The following is an 18,421-nucleotide window of genomic DNA, read 5'->3' as shown; positions in this document are numbered from 1 at the left end:
TTTTCAGTGGTAAATTAACTCCTCATCCCAGGGCTTTTTCTGTCCTTTCTGAGGACAGTTTGTCACCCCTGGTAAGTGGGAGCTCTGCAGTCAGGACTGGGGACAGCGCTGGCTTTGGTGTGCTCAGCACCAGTGAAGGTGCTGGGACTGGTGACCCTGGCACTGTCCTGGTGCCCCTGGTGCTGTCCTGCTGTGGCACTGTTCTGGTGCTCCTGGCACTGTCCTGGTGCCCCTTTCTGGTGTGCCAGTGCCCCGGCCCTGTCCTGGTGCTCCTGGCCCTGTGCTGGTGACTCTGGCACTGTGCTGGTGACTCTGGCACTGTGCTGGTCACATAGGCCCTGTCCTGGTGTCCCCGGCCCTATCCTGGTGACTCTGGCCCTGTCCTGGTGACTCTGGCACTGTGCTGGTCACATAGGCCCTGTCCTGGTGTCCCCGGCACTGTCCTGGTGACTCTGGCACTGTCCTGGTGACTCTGGCACTCTCCTGCACATCTTGGCCCTGTCCTGGTGTCCCCGGCACTGTCCTGGTGACTCTGGCACTGTCCTGGTGACTCTGGCACTCTCCTGCACATCTTGGCCCTGTCCTGGTGACTCTGGCACTGTGCTGGTCACATAGGCCCTGTCCTGGTGCCCCTGGCACTCTCCTGGGGACCCTGGCCCTATCTTGGTGACCCTGGCCCTGTCCTGGTGACTTTGGCACTGTCCTGCACATCCTGGCACTCTCCTGGTGCCCCTGGCCCTGTCCTGGTGCCCTTGGCCCTATCCTGGTGACCTGGTGCTTTCCTGGTACTCCTGACCCTGTCCTGCACATCCTGGCCCTATCCAGGTACCCCTGGCCTTGTCCTGGTGACTCTGGCACTGTCCTGCACATCCTGGCCCTGTCCTGGTGCCCCTGGCCCTATCCTGGTGCCCCTGGCCCTGTCCTGGTGCCCCTGGCCCTATCCTGGTGACCCTGGTGCTTTCCTGGTACTCCTGACCCTGTCCTGCACATCCTGGCCCTGTTCTGACATGCTGGGGACCCTTCAGCAGTGCTGTGACTGCAGCAGGACGTTGCCTGGCTGAAGCAGCAGCGCAGCTGAGGAGCAGGGGGGGTGTGAGGCTGTGCCCAGCTGCCCTGGGCACTCCTGAGCTGCAGCTGGCATGGGTCTGCATGGGCCCCAGCCAGCAGGGCCTCATGTCTGCCATATGGCCAGGAGGATCTGAGGGCATTCTGCTGGACAGCTCTGCCTCCAAACCTCACTTCCTTGCCAGGGAAATCTGCTCCTGTGTCCCTGCACAGCAGCCCTGACACCCAAATGCTGCTGCTGCTGCTGCCTGAGCCGTGCAGAGGGGATTTCATCCGTGCCTGGCTGAGCTTTGGAGCTTCACCTGTGCAGGTGAATGAATCATCCAGGGGAAACATCCTGTGCATTGTCAGCCTTGCCCTTTGGGGTCACCAGGATATTCGCTGAAAAATCCTCTTTGCCCAGGGTTTTTCTCCTGGGAAGCTGAGAAGCCTCAGAGAGGAATGAAAACAAGAATTATCTGATTTGCTGGTCCTGTGTTTGCTGCTTTGGAATGTGGCTTGGACATTGTTTACCAATAGGTGAATGTTTGATTGGTTCCATGTTAATTGTTTTAACTTAATGACCAATCAGCCATGTCTGACTCTGAGGAGTCAGTCACGAGTTTTTATTATCATTCTTGTTAAGCTTTCTGATGTATCCTTTCTCTTTCTTCAGTATAGTTTTAGCATAATGTAATATAATGTAATATAATGTAATATAATGTAGTATAATATAGTATAATGTAATATAATATAATATAATATAATATAATATAATATAATATAATATAATATAATATAATATAATATAATATAATATAATATAATATAATATAATATAATATAATATAATATAATATAATATATCAGCCTTCTGAGAACTTGGCAGTCAGATTCTCATCTCTCAAGCCTCACAAACACCACACTTTGGCACCTGCCTTCATCTGAGGATGCTGCTCCTGCTCCACAGGGCTGGGATAAATGAACTTCCCCTGAATTGCTTCTGGTGGATTTCAGGAGAAGGCAGAAGTAGCTGTTACTCACGGAAATATGCAAAACTTTGCTGGTAACAAACTGGGGAAAAAAAAAAAAGGCTAATTAGTGTAATTACTGTCATTATAATTCTAATTTAACGGCATAGACTTGTATTGCAGCAACATCAGAGCTGTCACATTTGCAAACTGCATAATTACATGTATTAAGTGCTGTCTCTGTTGCACCCAATGTATGAAATGGGCTGTTACCTTGGAGTGCTCCAAAAAAGAAGTCAAGATGTCACTAAAGGGTTGACTTCTCCTTGATTTTTCTGATTACCAGTGAAGGGTGAAACAAAAAGCTTGTCTAAATAAACGTCTTTTCAAAATCTCCTTGATAAAATTCAGAAATGGATGGGGAGCTGGAAATGCTGAATGAAATCATTCCAGGCTTGTCACAGAACCTGGCAGAGCAGCCACCAGCATGGAAATGTGGTTTTGTTGTGCATTTCACACTGAGACCTGCTGAGTGCAGTTTGGGTCAGGTGAGAAGTTAAAAATCTCCTGGAATTGGCTGCTCACTGCGAGTTTGCTCCTCCAGCAGCATTAAATTCTTTCCAGTCAGTGTTTGAAAATTGGGCTTCTGTTTGTCCCTGGCAGGGATGCTGACACTTCTGCTTGCCCACTGGGATTCCCTGCCCTGCCACAACCTCACAGCAAAACCTGAACCCAAGGCTTCAGCTGTCGTGAGGAGGAGCAGGAAACCCAAACAGGAGCAGGGTTTTGACGTGACCCAGATGAAATTTCGAGCCTCAATCTTTGAACTGGGGTTTTTTTTCCCTCAGACCATGACATGTTGCACACCCTCCTGAGCCCCCAGCCCTCCTCCAGCAGGCTGGGGAAGATCATCCTGTGAGATTTCCTTAGTTAATATGGATTTATGCTTCTGGAGCACTCTTGATGGTTTGTTTTCTCCCCCTTTCTACATAAAAAATGAGTTGCTTTTGTAGCGCTCAGCATTGTGTTATGAATATTAATCCAGAGGGTTTATTTTTGTTATTCTAAATCTGCCTGTATCCTTTGTAAGGAGAAAAATGGGACATAATTAATCTCTCTGTTAATCTTGATATTTGCATGGAACAAGTGAAACAAGCTCTTCAAACCACTTGGTTGACTCTTAAGAAGTATTTACACTGCAGTTCAGAGGGAAACTCGAGGGCTTCTTTATTTATTTATTTCCATCATCTTAGATTCAATACACACAGTGGGAGGCAAATCTTTCCAATTCCCAGTGAGTTTTATCTGGTTCAGTGCAGCAGGAGGAGGATGAATCCAGGAGTTCCCAAACTGGGAAAGGCTCAGTACAGAATCCAGGAGTGCCCAAACTGGGAAGGGCTCAGTCCAGAATCCAGAAATGGCCAAAGTAGGAAAGGTTCAGTCCAGAATCCAGAAATGCCCAAAGTAGGAAAGGTTCAGTCCAGAATCCAGGAGTTCCAAGCTAGGAAGGGCTCAGTCCAGAATCCAGGAATGCTCAAACTGGGAAGGGCTCAGTCCAGAATCCAGGAGTCTCAAAAGTTCCAGAATCCAGGAGTTCCAAAAGTTCTAGAATCCAGGAGTTCCAAAAGTTCTAGAATCCAGGAGTTCCAAACTGGGAAAGGCTCAGTCCAGAATCCAGGCGTGCCCAAAGTTCCAGAATCCAGGAGTGCCCAAACTGGGAAAGGTTCAGTCCAGTCCAGAATCCAGAAATTCTCAAACTGGGAAAGGCTCAGTCCAGAATCCAGGCGTGCCCAAAGTTCCAGAATCTGGGAGTGCCCAAACTGGGAAAGGTTCAGTCCAGAATCCAGAAATTCTCAAACTGGGAAGGGCTCAGTCCAGAATCCAGGAGTTCCAAAAGTTCTAGAATCCAGGCGTTCCAAACTGGGAAAGGCTCAGTCCAGAATCCAGGCGTGCCCAAAGTTCCAGAATCCAGGAGTGCCCAAACTGGGAAAGGTTCAGTCCAGTCCAGAATCCAGAAATTCTCAAACTGGGAAAGGCTCAGTCCAGAATCCAGGCGTGCCCAAAGTTCCAGAATCTGGGAGTGCCCAAACTGGGAAAGGTTCAGTCCAGAATCCAGAAATTCTCAAACTGGGAAGGGCTCAGTCCAGAATCCAGGAGCTCCCAAAGTTCCAGAATCTGGGAGTGCCCAAACTGGGAAGGGCTCAGTCCAGAATCCAGGAGTCTCAAAATTTCCAGAATCCAGGAGTGCCCAAACTGGGAAAGGTTCAGTCCAGAATCCAGAAATTCTCAAACTGGGAAGGGCTCAGTCCAGAATCCAGGAGTTCCAAAAGTTCCAGAATCCAGGAGTGCCCAAACTGGGAAAGGCTCAGTCCAGAATCCAGAAATGCTCAAACTGGGAAGGGCTCAGTCCAGAATCCAGGAGTGCCCAAAGTTCCAGAATCCAGGAGTTCCAAACTGGGAACCCCGAGCAGCAGGGCCTGGCAGCAGCAGGGCTGGTTCAGGAAAAGCTGTTTTCCAGACCCAACCCCTTGTGTGAGAATTTCAGAACCAAGTTTTGGTGCCTCCCTGCGATGGGAGTGTGAGGCAGAAGGAAATCAGAGTTTTATTCCCCCTCTCACCAGCCAGGTGTGAACGAACACCTGCAGCACCTCCCTTAAAAGTTCATTTCTTCACAGCATTTCTGCCGAATTGCTGAGGTGCTTCTTCTGCTTTTGCCAAATATCCCTTAACTGGTCAGGGAATGGCAGCAGCCTGGATGGCTCTGGGGTTTATTTACTGAGGAACTTGGGTTCCTCTGGTTGCCAAAATGACTTTAGGGGCGTGTGAATGCAGGGGATCATTCAGGCCCCTCTCACTCCCTGTAAAATGCTTTTGGGGAATTGCTCTGTGTAACTTCCCATCCCTAAGAGCTTTTTTAATGTGGTTTAAATCCTTTCAGCAACTTCTCTGTAGGCTGAAGAACATGGAAAATAATAACATATAGTGGACCCCTTGCCTGGGAATGCAGCTTCTCCCAGGTCTCTGAAGTGTAATTGAGTTAATAACTGGTTAACTGCTTGCTAATGTATAATTTTCTCATTTAGGCAAGTAAGTTGTAATTAACACACATGGCCTACGGATACATGCAGGGGTGGGAGGGGAGGGCAGGGAGGATGTGTCTCATTTTCCTCCCTCTTTTTCCAAGTATGGATAGATTAAAATGTCTTGTTCTGTGGGAATTACATTTTAATGATCTCTAATATGTACAGATCCCGTTAAGGAAGGGTTTTTATCAGTTCTTTTAATTACAAGGACCAGCTTGAAGCAAAAGGGCTTGAGAAGCTTTGTGTTCAGGAGGAAAAGGAGTAGGGGGGATCTCCATGACAAAGGACCTGTCCTTCCACTCGCAATGCGGGATCCACTCCCAGTAATTCACTCTGGGGAGTCTTGTATTTACAGGGTGCCCCGTGGCAGGATGGAAGGAATGATGAATCTGACTCCATGTTCTCAGAAAGCTGATTTATTATTTTATCATACTATATTATTTAAAGAATACTAAACTATACTAAAGAGTACAGAAAGGATACAGACAGAAGGCTAAAAGATAATAATGAAAACTCGTGACACCCTCCAGAGCCTCAACAAAGCTTGGCCCTGATTGGCCAAAGAGTGAAAACAATTCACATGGAACCAAAGAAACAATCACCCGTGGGTAAACAGTGCCCAAACACATCCCACATGTGAGCACAACACAGGAGAAGCAAATGAGATAATTATTGTTTTCCTTTTCTCTGAGGTTTCTCAGCTTCCCAGGAGAAAATCCTGGGCAAAGAGATTTTTCAGAAAATGTGACAGTGACAGGGGGGCTCTCCAAATCCCCTGGTGCACTTGGAGACCCCATTCTTTCCTTCTTTCCCCCCAGATCCCCCCAGGGCTGACTCTGATCTCTGCAGATCCCTTTTCCTGCTGGCAGCTCCTGCTGTTTCCTGCCAGGAAGAATCCCCAATTCCCCAGGTGCTGCTGCTCCTGGCACTGTCACAGGTGTCCTCTGCTCACCAATTGTTGTGGTGTTGGGGGTTCCCAGGACGAGGTGAGAGATGAGCATTGACTCCAAGTTCTTAGAAGGCTGATTTATTGTTATGTTATGCTATATTATATTATATTAATTATATACTAAAACTATACTAAAGAAAGAGAAAGGAGATTCAGAAGACTAGAACAAGAATCATAATAAAAACTCGTGACTGCCCAGAGTCTGACACAGCTGGACTGGGATTGCTCATTAAGTTAAAACAATTCACGTGCTGGGTGAACAATTCTCCAAATCACATTCCAAAAGGAGCAAAACATGGAGAAGCTGAAGCTTCCCAGCTTCCCAGGAGAAGAAGTCCTGGTGAAAGGATTTTTCAGGAAATATCACAGTGACATTGTGGCGTCCTGGGAGCCTCTCTGAGCTCGGTGCTGTAATGTCACCCTCTGTCAGCAGGTGTCCCTTCAAGCTCGCCAATACTTTGTATTTATAGTTCCATTTATAGTTCTGCATATCAGAGATGATCCTGAATGAATGTCCCAGATTTTATCTTCGTTTTTTAATGCTGTACTCTGAGGAGTTGACTGAGGGGTTTTGTTAATAACATTCTGTAAAAATATAAAAAAACCCAAAACCCAGAAAGGAGCTGTTGATGCTCCACGTTCCACAAATCTGAAATAATGGTCTGAAAACACTGGTGTGTGTTTTTTGGGAGGGTGGATTAAGGGATTCCTGCTTGTTCTGGAGGAAAGTCTGAGCAGAGTCAGGGTGTGAGGGCTGTGTTGCTAAAATCCCCTCTCTGTGTCCATGTTCCCAGAACAAAGCTTCCAGGTCTCAGGGCTTAGATGCCATTTGTTCTCACCAGCACTAATTATTCTCATTTTGGAAAAATGGAACTGCCTTTGGAAAGGGAAATGTGTAAAATGTGGGCTGGGGATTTTTGGTGCCTCCAAACCACCCCGACTCTGGGTCAGGAGAGCTGCAGGTTTCCTTTGGCTCTCTCCTAGGCTGGATCTAGGGAGGTTAAAGTTTGGTGCCAGAGGAACAAAGGGATTGTCCTGGCCAGGTTCTGCAGAGCAGATCAGTCCTGCCCTGATCTCCAGCTGGAGCCCTCCAGGATTCAGCCAAGCTGGGCTGAATTTTCCTCCTCCTCTGCCTTCAGCAGGGATCACTGCAATGTTCCCCATCCTCACTGCAATGGTCACTGCAATGTTCCCCATCCTCATGTCAATGTTCTCCATCCTGACTGCCATGTTCCACCCCTCACTGCCATGTTCTCCATCCTCACTGCAAAGTTCTCCATTCTCATGTCAAAGTTCTCCATCCTCACTGCAATGTCCTCCACCCTAACTTCCATGTCCTCCATCCTCACGTGAATGTTCCCCACCCTCACTGCCATGTTCCCCATCCTCACTGCCATGTTCCCCATCCTCATGTCAATGTTCCACCCCTCACTGCCATGTCCTCCACCCTCATGCAAATGTTCCCCATCCTCCTGTCCATGTTCCACCCCTCACTGCCATGTTCCCCATCCTCATGTCAATGTTCCCCACCCTCACTGCAATGTTCCCCATCCTCATGTCCATGTTCCCCATCCTCACTACAATGTTCTCCATCCTCCTGTCAATGTTCCACCCCTCACTGCCATGTTCCCCATCCTCATGTCAATGCTCCCCACTCCTCACAGCTGCTGGAGCCCAAGGAGCTCATTCCTAATTAACTGCAGACGGTTTCCAGTGCTCAGCAATATCAACAACAGCCACCCACAGTGGGTGGGGAGAGGTGATGGATCCTCAGACACTCCTGGGCGATGCTCTGCCTTCCTGAGCCTCCCCTCCTGGAGCTCCTCCTGTGGGCAGCCATTTCCCAGAGTGTTCCTGTCCCTGGCAGCATCCCGGTGCCATCCTGAGCTCCCAGAGCTGTAAATCAGTGCCTGGTTGCCAGGGTGACGGGCATTTGATGATAGTCAGGCGAATAAATAAATATTCTGGGAAATGAAACCCCCTCCTGGGTTTGCCAGTGCCCGTGAGCACTGCTGCTCTGAGCTGCCCTGGGGGAGGCTGGGACCCTCCTCTGGACAGACGGACACAGAAACCTCAAACTCTGAGCTGGGAGCCCCTGACTGCCCCTCTGCTCTGGACAGACAGACACAGGAACCTCAAGTCCCCCTGGCTGCCCCTCTGCTCTGGACAGACGGACACAGAAATCCAGCCCTGAGCAGAATTCCACCCTGGAGTTTCACACTTTGCCCCTGCAGCAGCCAGGTCTGTGCCAGCCCCGAGGGCTTTGGGGAGAGAATGCAGAAATCTCCGTGGAAATGGGATCAAATTGTTCTGCAGGGCTTTGTCAGAGGGGTCTGAGTGCCCATCCCTGGGTCCTGCAGCTCAAATCCCACCTCTGGTTCCCACTCATTCCCTTCCTGCAGTGCTGTATGTCACAGACATCTCTCATGGAAAATCCTTTCCTTAGGATTTTTCCCTCCTGAGAAGCTGAGAGGCCTCAGGAACAAAATGTAACCAATGGTTATCTGCTGCTGTGGAATGCAACAGGTGCATCTGGGATTGGTCCGTGTTGGTTGTTTCTAATTAATGGTCAATCACAGCCCAGCTGGCTCAGACAGAGAGTCCGAGCCACAAACCTTTGTTATCATTCTTGCTGACTCTATTCTTAGCCAGCCTTCTGATGAAATCCTTTCTTCTATTCTTTTAGTACAGTTTTAATGTAACGTATATCATAAAATAATAAATCAGCCTTGTGAAACACGGAGTCAGATCCTCATCTCTTCCCTCAACCTGAGTCCCCTGTGAACATGGTCACAGCTGTATCCTCCTGTTAATTTGTTACTGCAACTGGGGATGAAAATCAACAGGATTTGAGCACAGAGCCAGCTCAGGAGCGCCTCAGGGATGAGAATCCTTTCTGTTTGTTCTGTTGGGGTTTGTGGGGAGCGGGATCAAGGCTCACTGTGATGTTTTGGTTGCTTTGCCTGGCTCGGGGTGCTCCATTTCTGCTCTGCTGTGTTTGTGCTCCCCAGAGCCCCACTCTGACCCATCAGCAGCAGACTCCTGATGAATCCCTGTGTGACCGTGTTCACAGAGGGCTCATGTTGAAGGAAGACAGAGACCCGACTCTGTATTTTAGAAGGCTTGATTTATTATTTTATGATATATATTACATTAAAACTATACTAAAAGAATAGAAGAAAAAGTTTCTTCAGAGGGCTGGCTAAGAATAGAAAAGAAAGAATGATAATAAAGGCAGCTGTCCCAGACTCTCTGTTCGAGCTAGCTGTGCTGTGATTAGCTATTAATTACAAACAATTACATGACACTAATCACAGATCCACCTGTTGCATTCCACAGCAGCAGATTACTGTTTACATTTTGTTCTTAAGGCCTCTCAGCTTCTCAGGAGGAAAAATCTTAAAGAAAAGATTTTTTTATAAGAAGATGCCTGCGACATCCCTGCCTGGGCTCTGCTGCTTCCCTCGGAGCCAGGAGCTGCTGGAAACCTCCCCTGTGTTTGCAGCATCCTGCACAGAAAGCAAACCCCACAAACATATGAGGAGCTGCTGCCCTCGCAGACAGCCCTGCTCTGCTGTCACCAGAGCAGTCTGGGCATCTCCTCACCTCGCATTAACAGCTGGTGTTTTCATTCCTAACTCCTTATTTTAGCTCCAATCTTGACTGCAGAAAATAGAGCAAGGGGTTATCTGAAGTAATTTGTTAGGAGGTTGTCTTTTTTCTTTTTTTTAAGGTTAATTAACTGCAAAGTTGACTTTTTTTTAAAAAAATGACCCAATAAAAAGCCAACTACAGAGAGGAAAAGTCACGTTAACTTACTGCTGCTCAAAGCTCAGATCTCCCACAGCACTCATGGCATGGGAAAAACACACAGAACTTCAAATTGTGCTGCAAAAAAACCCCACATTAGGTCTCTCCTCTGTTTTGTTGGGGGATGGAGAGGAAAAAACAACGACAGGCTGAACAAAACCAAGTTTTTGTGGCCAGGGATCCCTGTTTGCCAGGGGATGTGCAGAGTGCACGATGTGAGGTGAGGTTGTGCAACTCATAAAGCACCTCTGTGGCAGCTGCTTCACACATTCCAGCCCCCTCCCACCTCCAGGTATTTCTCAGTTTGCTGCTTCCTTGCTGTGTCAAAAATAATTGGAATTTCCTGCTTGATTGTGTGAGCAAGTTCTTGAATGGTTTCTGTGAAAATTCAACAAGAAAACAGATTAGACTGAGGAGAGGGAAGAGCACAGGAGCTAAAAAAACCCAAATAAATTACCAGAATCATTGCCACAGGTGTTTGTACGGGGAAGGAAAGCATCTGAGCAGAATTCCTTCTGAAATAACCAGGCAAGAGCAGCTCCTCTGGCTGTGCTGAGTGTTTGGAGCTGCAGCTCAGGAGCTCTGGGATCTCTTAGTGGGATCAATCAGCAGGGGTGCAATGAGAGGGGCTCAGGCTCTGCACAGCCAAGGGCCCCCAGATTCCCAGAATTACCTGGAGAAAGGGAAAAAGAGGAAAAACAGAGGCAGAAATGCTAAGGGGAGTGTTCATCAGGCATTGCTGATGGCAGCATCAACACAAAGCCACCCCCAGCTGGACCGAGAGCCCAGGACTCCCTCTGGAACCACATCAGCCCAGCGCCAGCACCAGGCAGGGCCCTTGCACTCACCCTTCACTTGGAATGGCTGAGCAGGCCTGGAAGTGTTCATGAATTCAGGTTTCCTTGCTGCCCAGTCGTGTCGTTGGCTCAGAATTCCCATTTAATTAACCCCTGACCCGAGGCAGGAATCAACAGCCCGGCTGCCCTGGCTGGAGGGGTCAGCAGCTCGTGGGGATCTGCAGCTGCTGGGGATCTGTAGCCCATGGGGATCTGCAACTGGAGGGGATCTACAACCCATGGGGATCTGCAGCTCATAGGGATCTGCAGTCCAAGGGGATCTGCAGTTTATGGGATCTGCAGCTGGTGAGGACCTGCAGCTGATGGGGATCTGCTGCCCATAGGGATGTGCAGCTGGTGAGGATGTGCAGCCCAAGGGGATCTGCAGCTGGTGAGGATGTGCAGCCCAAGGGGATCTGCAGCCCAAGAGGATCTGCAGCTCATGGGGATCTGCAGCCCAAGGGGATCTACAGCCCATGGGGATGTGCAGCCCAAGGGGATCTGCAGCCCATGGGGATCTGCAGCTCATGGGGATCTGCAGCCCATAGGGATCTGCAGCCGGGCTCTCCTGCCGCAAACTGGGAGTGAAGGCGCCTGCAGGGGAGCAGCAAAGTGCCCGTGAGCTGCAAGGATGGATTCCTCACATGGGAAACCCATTCTTTGAGGAGACAGGGAAAAGCAGCCTGAGGATCTTTGTGCTCCTGGAACAATGGCCTTGGAGTAGCCCTGGCAGAGCAGAGCAAGTTGGAATTCTGTGCATTTGCAGGTGGAAATCCCGCCTTGTGTCATTTCTCCTTCACTGCTGTCACCCCACAGGGCTGGGATGAGTTTTGGTGCTCCTGGGTGTGCAAATCTCAGTCTGCTCCTGCTAAAAGAGGCACCAGGGGCTCCTGGAGACTGCACAGCAAGAATTTATCTCTATTTTCCTTGGGGCTGGGCAGAAGTGCTGCTCCCTGACCTGACACCAGCAGAGCAGGGGTTGGCACTGCCACAGGCAGAACCGATTTTTCACATTTTATTTTGTCAGTCTATTAATTCCTATTCAGAATTAATGACATGAAAAGCAAAAGAATGGGGGTTCTTCTGTTTTTTAAGCTTCAAGAAGAATTTCCACATAGTTCTGAAACTCCCCCTTCTTTGTTGATTTGGTGTCAGAGGTTTTGTTTTTTTCCCCCAATTATTTTGCTGAAGACAAACTAAAAAAATCCCAATGCTGTGAGCATCAAATCCTCCTTGATCTGTTGTTAAAGCCTGAGTACCCCCTGAAATAATAATGGGTAATAATGGCATAAATAATTAATAATCACGAGCTTTAATGAGCTGATGAGGAGGTAGAATGAAGTTGTTTAGTGAGATGTGATTTTTGTGAGTACCTGCTCCAGTCAGGGCTCTGTGTGGGCAGAATCCCAACGTGTGAGTGCTCCTGCAGAGCCCTGGGGTGGGCACAAACGCAAATCCTCAATTTCGAGCCCTGGGATTGCTGGAACTGCGGCCCTCAGTTCCCTCTGGGGTTGGGGTTCCTTCACCAAGGGGTGAAGTCCTGCTCAAGGGGGTGCTGAACCTCGTGGGTGCAGCCCAGCACTTCTGAGATCTCCGGGGGCTTGAGGACACTCAGGTGAATTCCTGTCCTCAGTTCTGTGCCTGAAGGGCAGGAACAAAAGTGGGGCAGAAAGATTCCACCTTCCACAGGGTGCCCAGGAGGCTTTTCCTCAGAACTGGGCATCCTGGCACAAACCCCTGGGCAGGCTGAAGGCTCACAGCTGTCTCTGGCTGTCTTGGTTTGGAAAGCCAGGAGTCTGCTAAGGAAGGCAGGAGCCTCCCCTGAAATGGAGAATGTGAACCCTCCCCACCCCTCTGAATTGCTGTAAATTTTAAATTAAGGGGCTCTCAGGCAAAAATATGGGAGCAGGAATAACAGTTCTTTAATAGGGAAGGAAAAAAATTAAAACGCTAAAATAAACAATGCAGTGACTAAACAAACAGTGCCAGAGTCAGAACCCAGCCTGACACCCTGTGGGTCAGGGTGTGGGCAGCAGAACCATTGGAATTGTGGCTCAGCCCTGCTGCAGTGCCAGGGCTGGTTCTGCTGGAGCAGGGATCCTGGAGAGAAGGGTGGATTCTGCCTCTGAAGATGCAGGGGAAGGAGAGGCAGCTGCTGCTCCTCTGGGGAATCCCGTGGAGAAGCCGTGCTGGTGTCTCCAAACCTCTGGATTATATCCAGGTAGGAATGCTTGGCTGGTGTTCCAGAATCTCCAGATTATATCCAGGTAGGAATGCTTGGCTCCTCCCTCTGGGCTCACATCTCCCAATGGGATGCTGCAGTTCTTATCAGCCATGCAGGGACATTCCATGGCTGTTATCAGCAGTGTCCCCTCCCGAGGGAGGAGTGATTGTGGTCACTCAGAGAGAGAGATAAGGCAAACTGCCCACTGGACAGAAGATAATCTGCCGTACAGATGGGAATGGAAAACATCCTGCATTGCAATTTTCAACAGTGGTTATGTCCAAGATTTATCCTCCAGAGGATTCCAGGGCCTGGAAGGCAGAGCTGAGTGTCTGTGACCAGGTAAATCAGGAATCAGAGGAAAACCCTCTCCAATGAATTATCTGAGTTGAGATTATTGGGAATCTGAGACAAACGTGGAACCCCCAGAGCCCCAGGAGCCTGCTCAGGGGCAGCAGCACCGTGAACCTCCCATGCTGCCCTTGTTCCTCGGGGCAATAATGACAATAATGACAATAATGACAATAATTGCCTTTGGTAACCCTCCCCACAGGCAGGGAGGTTCCTCCCTGATTCCCCCTCTGTTTTCTGCAGCCAGCTCACGTTCAGCAGAATCCTGCCTGCAGCTTCTGAGCATTCCTGAAGAGACTGGGCAGGATTTTCTCCTTTAAATCAAGGTTCTGCTGCTCTGCCCAGGCCAGGAGCTGCTCAATTTTCACTTCAAACCCTGCTAGAATCAATGCAGTGCTGCTGGATTCATCCTGCAGGAAGCAAATCTGCTTGGAGGCTCCTGGATCCTTTAATGAGCATCCCCTTCCCAGGGCCTGCAGCGTCCTGGCAGGCTCAGCTCTCTATGCTGCTGGTCCAGGGCCCCACCAGGAGCAGCAGCTGGGCTCTGCTTGCTCTGCCAGGGCTCCTGGTGTGGAATTGTCTCTTTTGGAAGCTGGGTGTGCTCAGGTGTTGGCTGTTTGCTGCTCACACCAGCAGGGTTTCTCTGTCCGTGCTGAGGATTTTGTTGTTTTTCTGATTTTCTGGCAGGAGTGTGGGAAAGCCTCCTGTTGCTTCCAGAGCAGCCCTAAAAGTCTCTGGTTTTCTTGATTTGTGCGAAGGAGGGGGCATTTTGATTATCTTTGAGGATAAAAGAAAAAAAAAAATCTGATGGCAGGGAAAAGAAAACCCCTGACCAACCGAGCTGCACATTTTTATTTCGTACCCAGAGTACTCTAATCCCTTCAAATCCCAAAAGAAAGGAAAAGCAATGAAGATCTACTCAGGAAAAGCTCTCAGAATGGGCTTTAATAGGAGGACACCTCTCTGTGCTTTATTTTGCAGGGTTGAGGTGTTTAGGCTCGCCCAGGTTTGGGCTCAGGACAGTTTTTGGGTCTCTCAGCTCCCTGAGGAGCTGCACACACACACACAGAGAGAATCGCTGCAGGCTCCATTTCCCCCTGTCACATCCCATCTGCAAACTGGGGCTTGCACTGGGGTGGCAGCAGCCACCGAGCAAGCGGGGAAGGCCTCGGAACAGAAATAGAGATGAGGAAGTCAGAGATCATTAGAGCTGACACCACCTCGCGCGTTCATTAATTATGGATCCCCGTGGAGGAGCTCGTTAGGCTGCTGCAGCCCGTGGAGCCCTGACTCAACTCCTGCAAGGTGGAAAGAGAGAAGCCAGGAAAGAGAGAAACACTGAGCTGAGCCTGGGCTCTGTAATTAAACCCCAGCCCAGCAGCTGGGATTGCTCCAGGCTGGAATTGCTGCCAGGTGGGTTCTGTCTGCAGCCTGAGCTCCTTCCCCATGGCCAGGAGATTCTCTGGCTGCAAGGAGTTGGTTTCCTCTGAGGGCTGTTGTCCTGCCCCAGTTAAAGCCCAGAATTAACAAACTTTGGGTGTCCTGCTCCAATTAAACCCAGATCTAATGAAGTTTGGGTGTCCTGCCCCAGCTGACCCCTGAACTAATGAAGTTTGAGTGTCCTGCCCCAGTTAAAGCCCAGAACTAACAAAGTTTGGGTGTCCTGCTCCAATTAAAGCCCAGAACTAACCAAGTTTGGGTGTTCTGTCCCAATTAAAGCCCAGAACTAACCAAGTTTGGGTGTCCTGCCCCAATGAACCCCCAGAACTAATGAAGTTTGGGTGTCCTGCCCCAAGTAAAGCCCAGAACTAACCAAGTTTGGGTGTTCTGCCCCAATTAACTCCCAGAATTAACAAAGTTTGAGTGTCCTGCCCCAATTAAAGCCCAGAACTAACCAAGTTTGGGTGTCCTGCCACAATTAACCCCCTGAACTAATGAAGTTTGGGTGTCCTGCCCCAATTAAAGCAGAGAACTAATGAAGTTTGGGTGTCCTGCCCTAATTAACCCCCAGAACTAACAAACTTTGGGTGTTCCAAAGGTGGCCCGGGGGCTGTGCTGGGGCTGGCACCTGCAGTGACCCTTTCAGCCCCTCAGCTTTTGGTCAGCTCAGAAGGAGAAGCAAAGGAAGAGCCCAGAGGGTGGAAATTCCTGCAGCCCTTTAATGATCCCCACAAGGAGCTGCAGCGCCTGAACTGGAGGGCTCAGCGCAGTGAATGATTCTGGATTTAGTTTAATTTATTCCCAACGATGTACTGCGTGTTTGTAAGTGTTACAAACCAAACTCAAACGGGAAATATTCCTCTGCTCAAACATTCTCACACGTAATTGCATTTTCCCTGTAATAACATTATCAGAGCATCTTTCAAGCCCCAATTAATGCAAACCTAATTCTCCTTTAATACCGGCACCAGGAGGATTTGAACTTAAGAGCACACAGATTTATCTTGGAGCTCCAGGATGATTTTGAAATGCCTTTTGTACAAGTTTTACCCTTTGTGGAGAGATCTGCACCAGCCTGAGCACCTGCCTTTGGTGGTTCTGGTACTTGCAATGCAGTCTTTGTGCAGAATGGATTCCTGACCTGCAGAAACCATTCTGGTTATCCCAAATAATAAAAGACAGAATCTGGGGATTAACCAAACTTCTATTCTCAGCTGTTTCTGTTATATCGATAAATATACAGAATTATTGGCACTTCTTGCCTCAGAACGGGCAGCACTAACTTTTAATTTACTTTTGATTGCAGTTCATGGTAGAATGTATCATTGCAGTTAGTGATGGAATGTTGTTTGGATTTTTTTTTTACAGTAGACATTTTTTTTCCCTGAGGTATTTTAATCCACCTTTCCAGAGAATATCCAATGCAAACGTGCAGAGCAGGCAGCACAGCACATCTCAGTCATGTCTGAAGTTGCATTAACATCACAGAAAGCAGTTTGTTGTTTTTTTTATGGGCTCCTGTGAAATGAAAACAGGTGTAAAATTTGTGTCTGGCTTAAAAAATTTATAAGTGAAGTCCCACCAAACGTTAAGTGGGTCGTTTGCTGATATATATTATACATATATTTATATTATACACATAAATATATTATGTTTAAAGCTCAGGCACGGGAGAGGGGAGGAGAGCAGAGCCCTGAGCTGTGTGCACAGAGCTGGGGGATCCCTGGGGTCGGCTGGGGGAGCCCTGAGCTCTCCTCACGCTCTGCACTTGAGCCCGAGCTCAGCCCCAGTCACACAAATTCCACATTTAGAGCCCCAGCCCCTTAATTCCAGCCTGCAACAAGCACGGGGGAATGGGGACCAACAGGAAAACCCCAGGTCTGTGCTCTGGTGGTGCCCTCGGTTAAAAATCAGTGGGAAAATCAGGAAGAGAAAAAGCAGTGGGAAAATCAGGTTAAAAATTTAAATTAGTTAAAAATCAGTGGGAAAATCAGGAAGATAAAAATTAGTGGGAAAATCAGGGTAAAAATAACAATTAGTGGGAAAATCAGGAAGTTAAAAATCAGTGGGAAAATCAGGTTAAAAATGAAAATTAGCTAAAAATTAGTGGGAAAATCAGGAGGCTCCAAAGGAGGGATGGGGAGCCGGGGGCTGTTAGAGGCTCTCAGATATGGAGCTGAAGTTCCTAAAGCATTTGGTTAAAAATTATGGGATGGTTAAAAATTGGTTAAAAATGAGTGGTTAAAAATTAGTGGGGAAAATCAGGAAGTTAAAAATTAGTGGGAAAATCAGGTTAAAAATGAAAATTAGCTAAAAATTAGTGGAAAAATATGGAGGCTCCTGCTTGTAAAAACCCAAAGGAGGGATGGGGGGCTGGGGGCTTTTAGAGGCTCTCAGATATGGAGCTGAAGTTCCTAAAGCATTTGGTTAAAAATTATGGGATGGTTAAAAATTTGCTAAAAATTAGTGGTTAAAAATGAGTGGTTAAAAATTAGTGGTTAAAAATTAGTGGGAAAATCAGGAGGCTCCTGCTTGTAGAAACCCAAAGGAGGGATGGGGAGCTGTTAGAGGGTCTCAGATATGGAGCTGATGTTCCCAAAGCATTTCCAGGCTGAATTCTGTGCACTGAGGGCTGCAGAGAAGCCCTGGGCACCAGAAATGCTGCAGGGAGCCCTGCCCAGCTGTGCCTCAGCACCCAAACCCAGGGAAGGGGCAGCAAAAGGGAAGCTGAAACCCAAAGCTGCTGGAAGCAAAATTTATCTCATGAAAATCCCGCATCTGCTGCTTTGCAGGGGATCTGCAAAAGCCTGGAATAGGATTAAGGAGAGGGCACGGGGATGAGCCGGATCAGGGCTCAGCCAGGGGCTGCAGATGGAAACGAGGGGCTGCTGATGGCATCGAGGGGCTGTAGATGGCATCCAGGGGCTGCTGATGGCATTGAGGGGCTGCTGATGGAAACGAGGGGCTGCTGATGGAAATGAGGGGCTGCAGATGGCATCCAGGGGCTGCTGATGGCATTGAGGGGCTGCTGATGGCATCCAGGGGCTGCTGGTGGCATCCAGGGGCTGCTGGTGGCATTGAGGGGCTGCTGATGGCAGCAGATCCCTCCAGGGCATTTCCTGCTGGGAATGGGCTGTGGGAAGCTCCAGATGGGATCCTGCCCCCGGGGAATGGGATGGGGTGGGATGAGATGGGATGGGATGGGATGGGATGGGATGGGATGGGATGGGATGGAATGAGATGGGATCCATGGGATGGGATGGGATGGGATAAGGGGATGGGATGGGATAATGGGATGGGATGGGATGGGATGGGATGGGATGGGGTGGGATAATGGGATGGGATGGGATAATGGGATGGGATGAGGATCCTGCCCCCAGGGAGGGGAATGGGATGAGGATCCTGCCCTTGGGGAGGGGAACGGGATGGGGATCCTGCCCTGGGGAATGGGAATGGGATGGGGATCCTGCCCCCAGGGAGGGGATGGGGAACGGGATGGGGATCCTGCCCTTGGGAAGGGAATGGGATGGGATGAGATGGGATGGGATGAGGATCCTGCCCCCGGGGAGGGGATGGGATAGGATGGGATGGGATGGGATAGAATTGGGATGGGAATCCTGCCCTCAGAGAGGGGATGGGGATGGGTATCCTGCCCTCAGGAATGGGAATGGGATGGGGATCCTGCCCTCAGGAATGGGAATGGGATGGGGATC

The sequence above is a fragment of the Agelaius phoeniceus genome, chromosome 30 (genome assembly GCF_051311805.1).
Source record: "Agelaius phoeniceus isolate bAgePho1 chromosome 30, bAgePho1.hap1, whole genome shotgun sequence".
NCBI lineage: Eukaryota > Metazoa > Chordata > Aves > Passeriformes > Icteridae > Agelaius > Agelaius phoeniceus.
Note: the sequence above shows the minus strand (reverse complement) of the source record.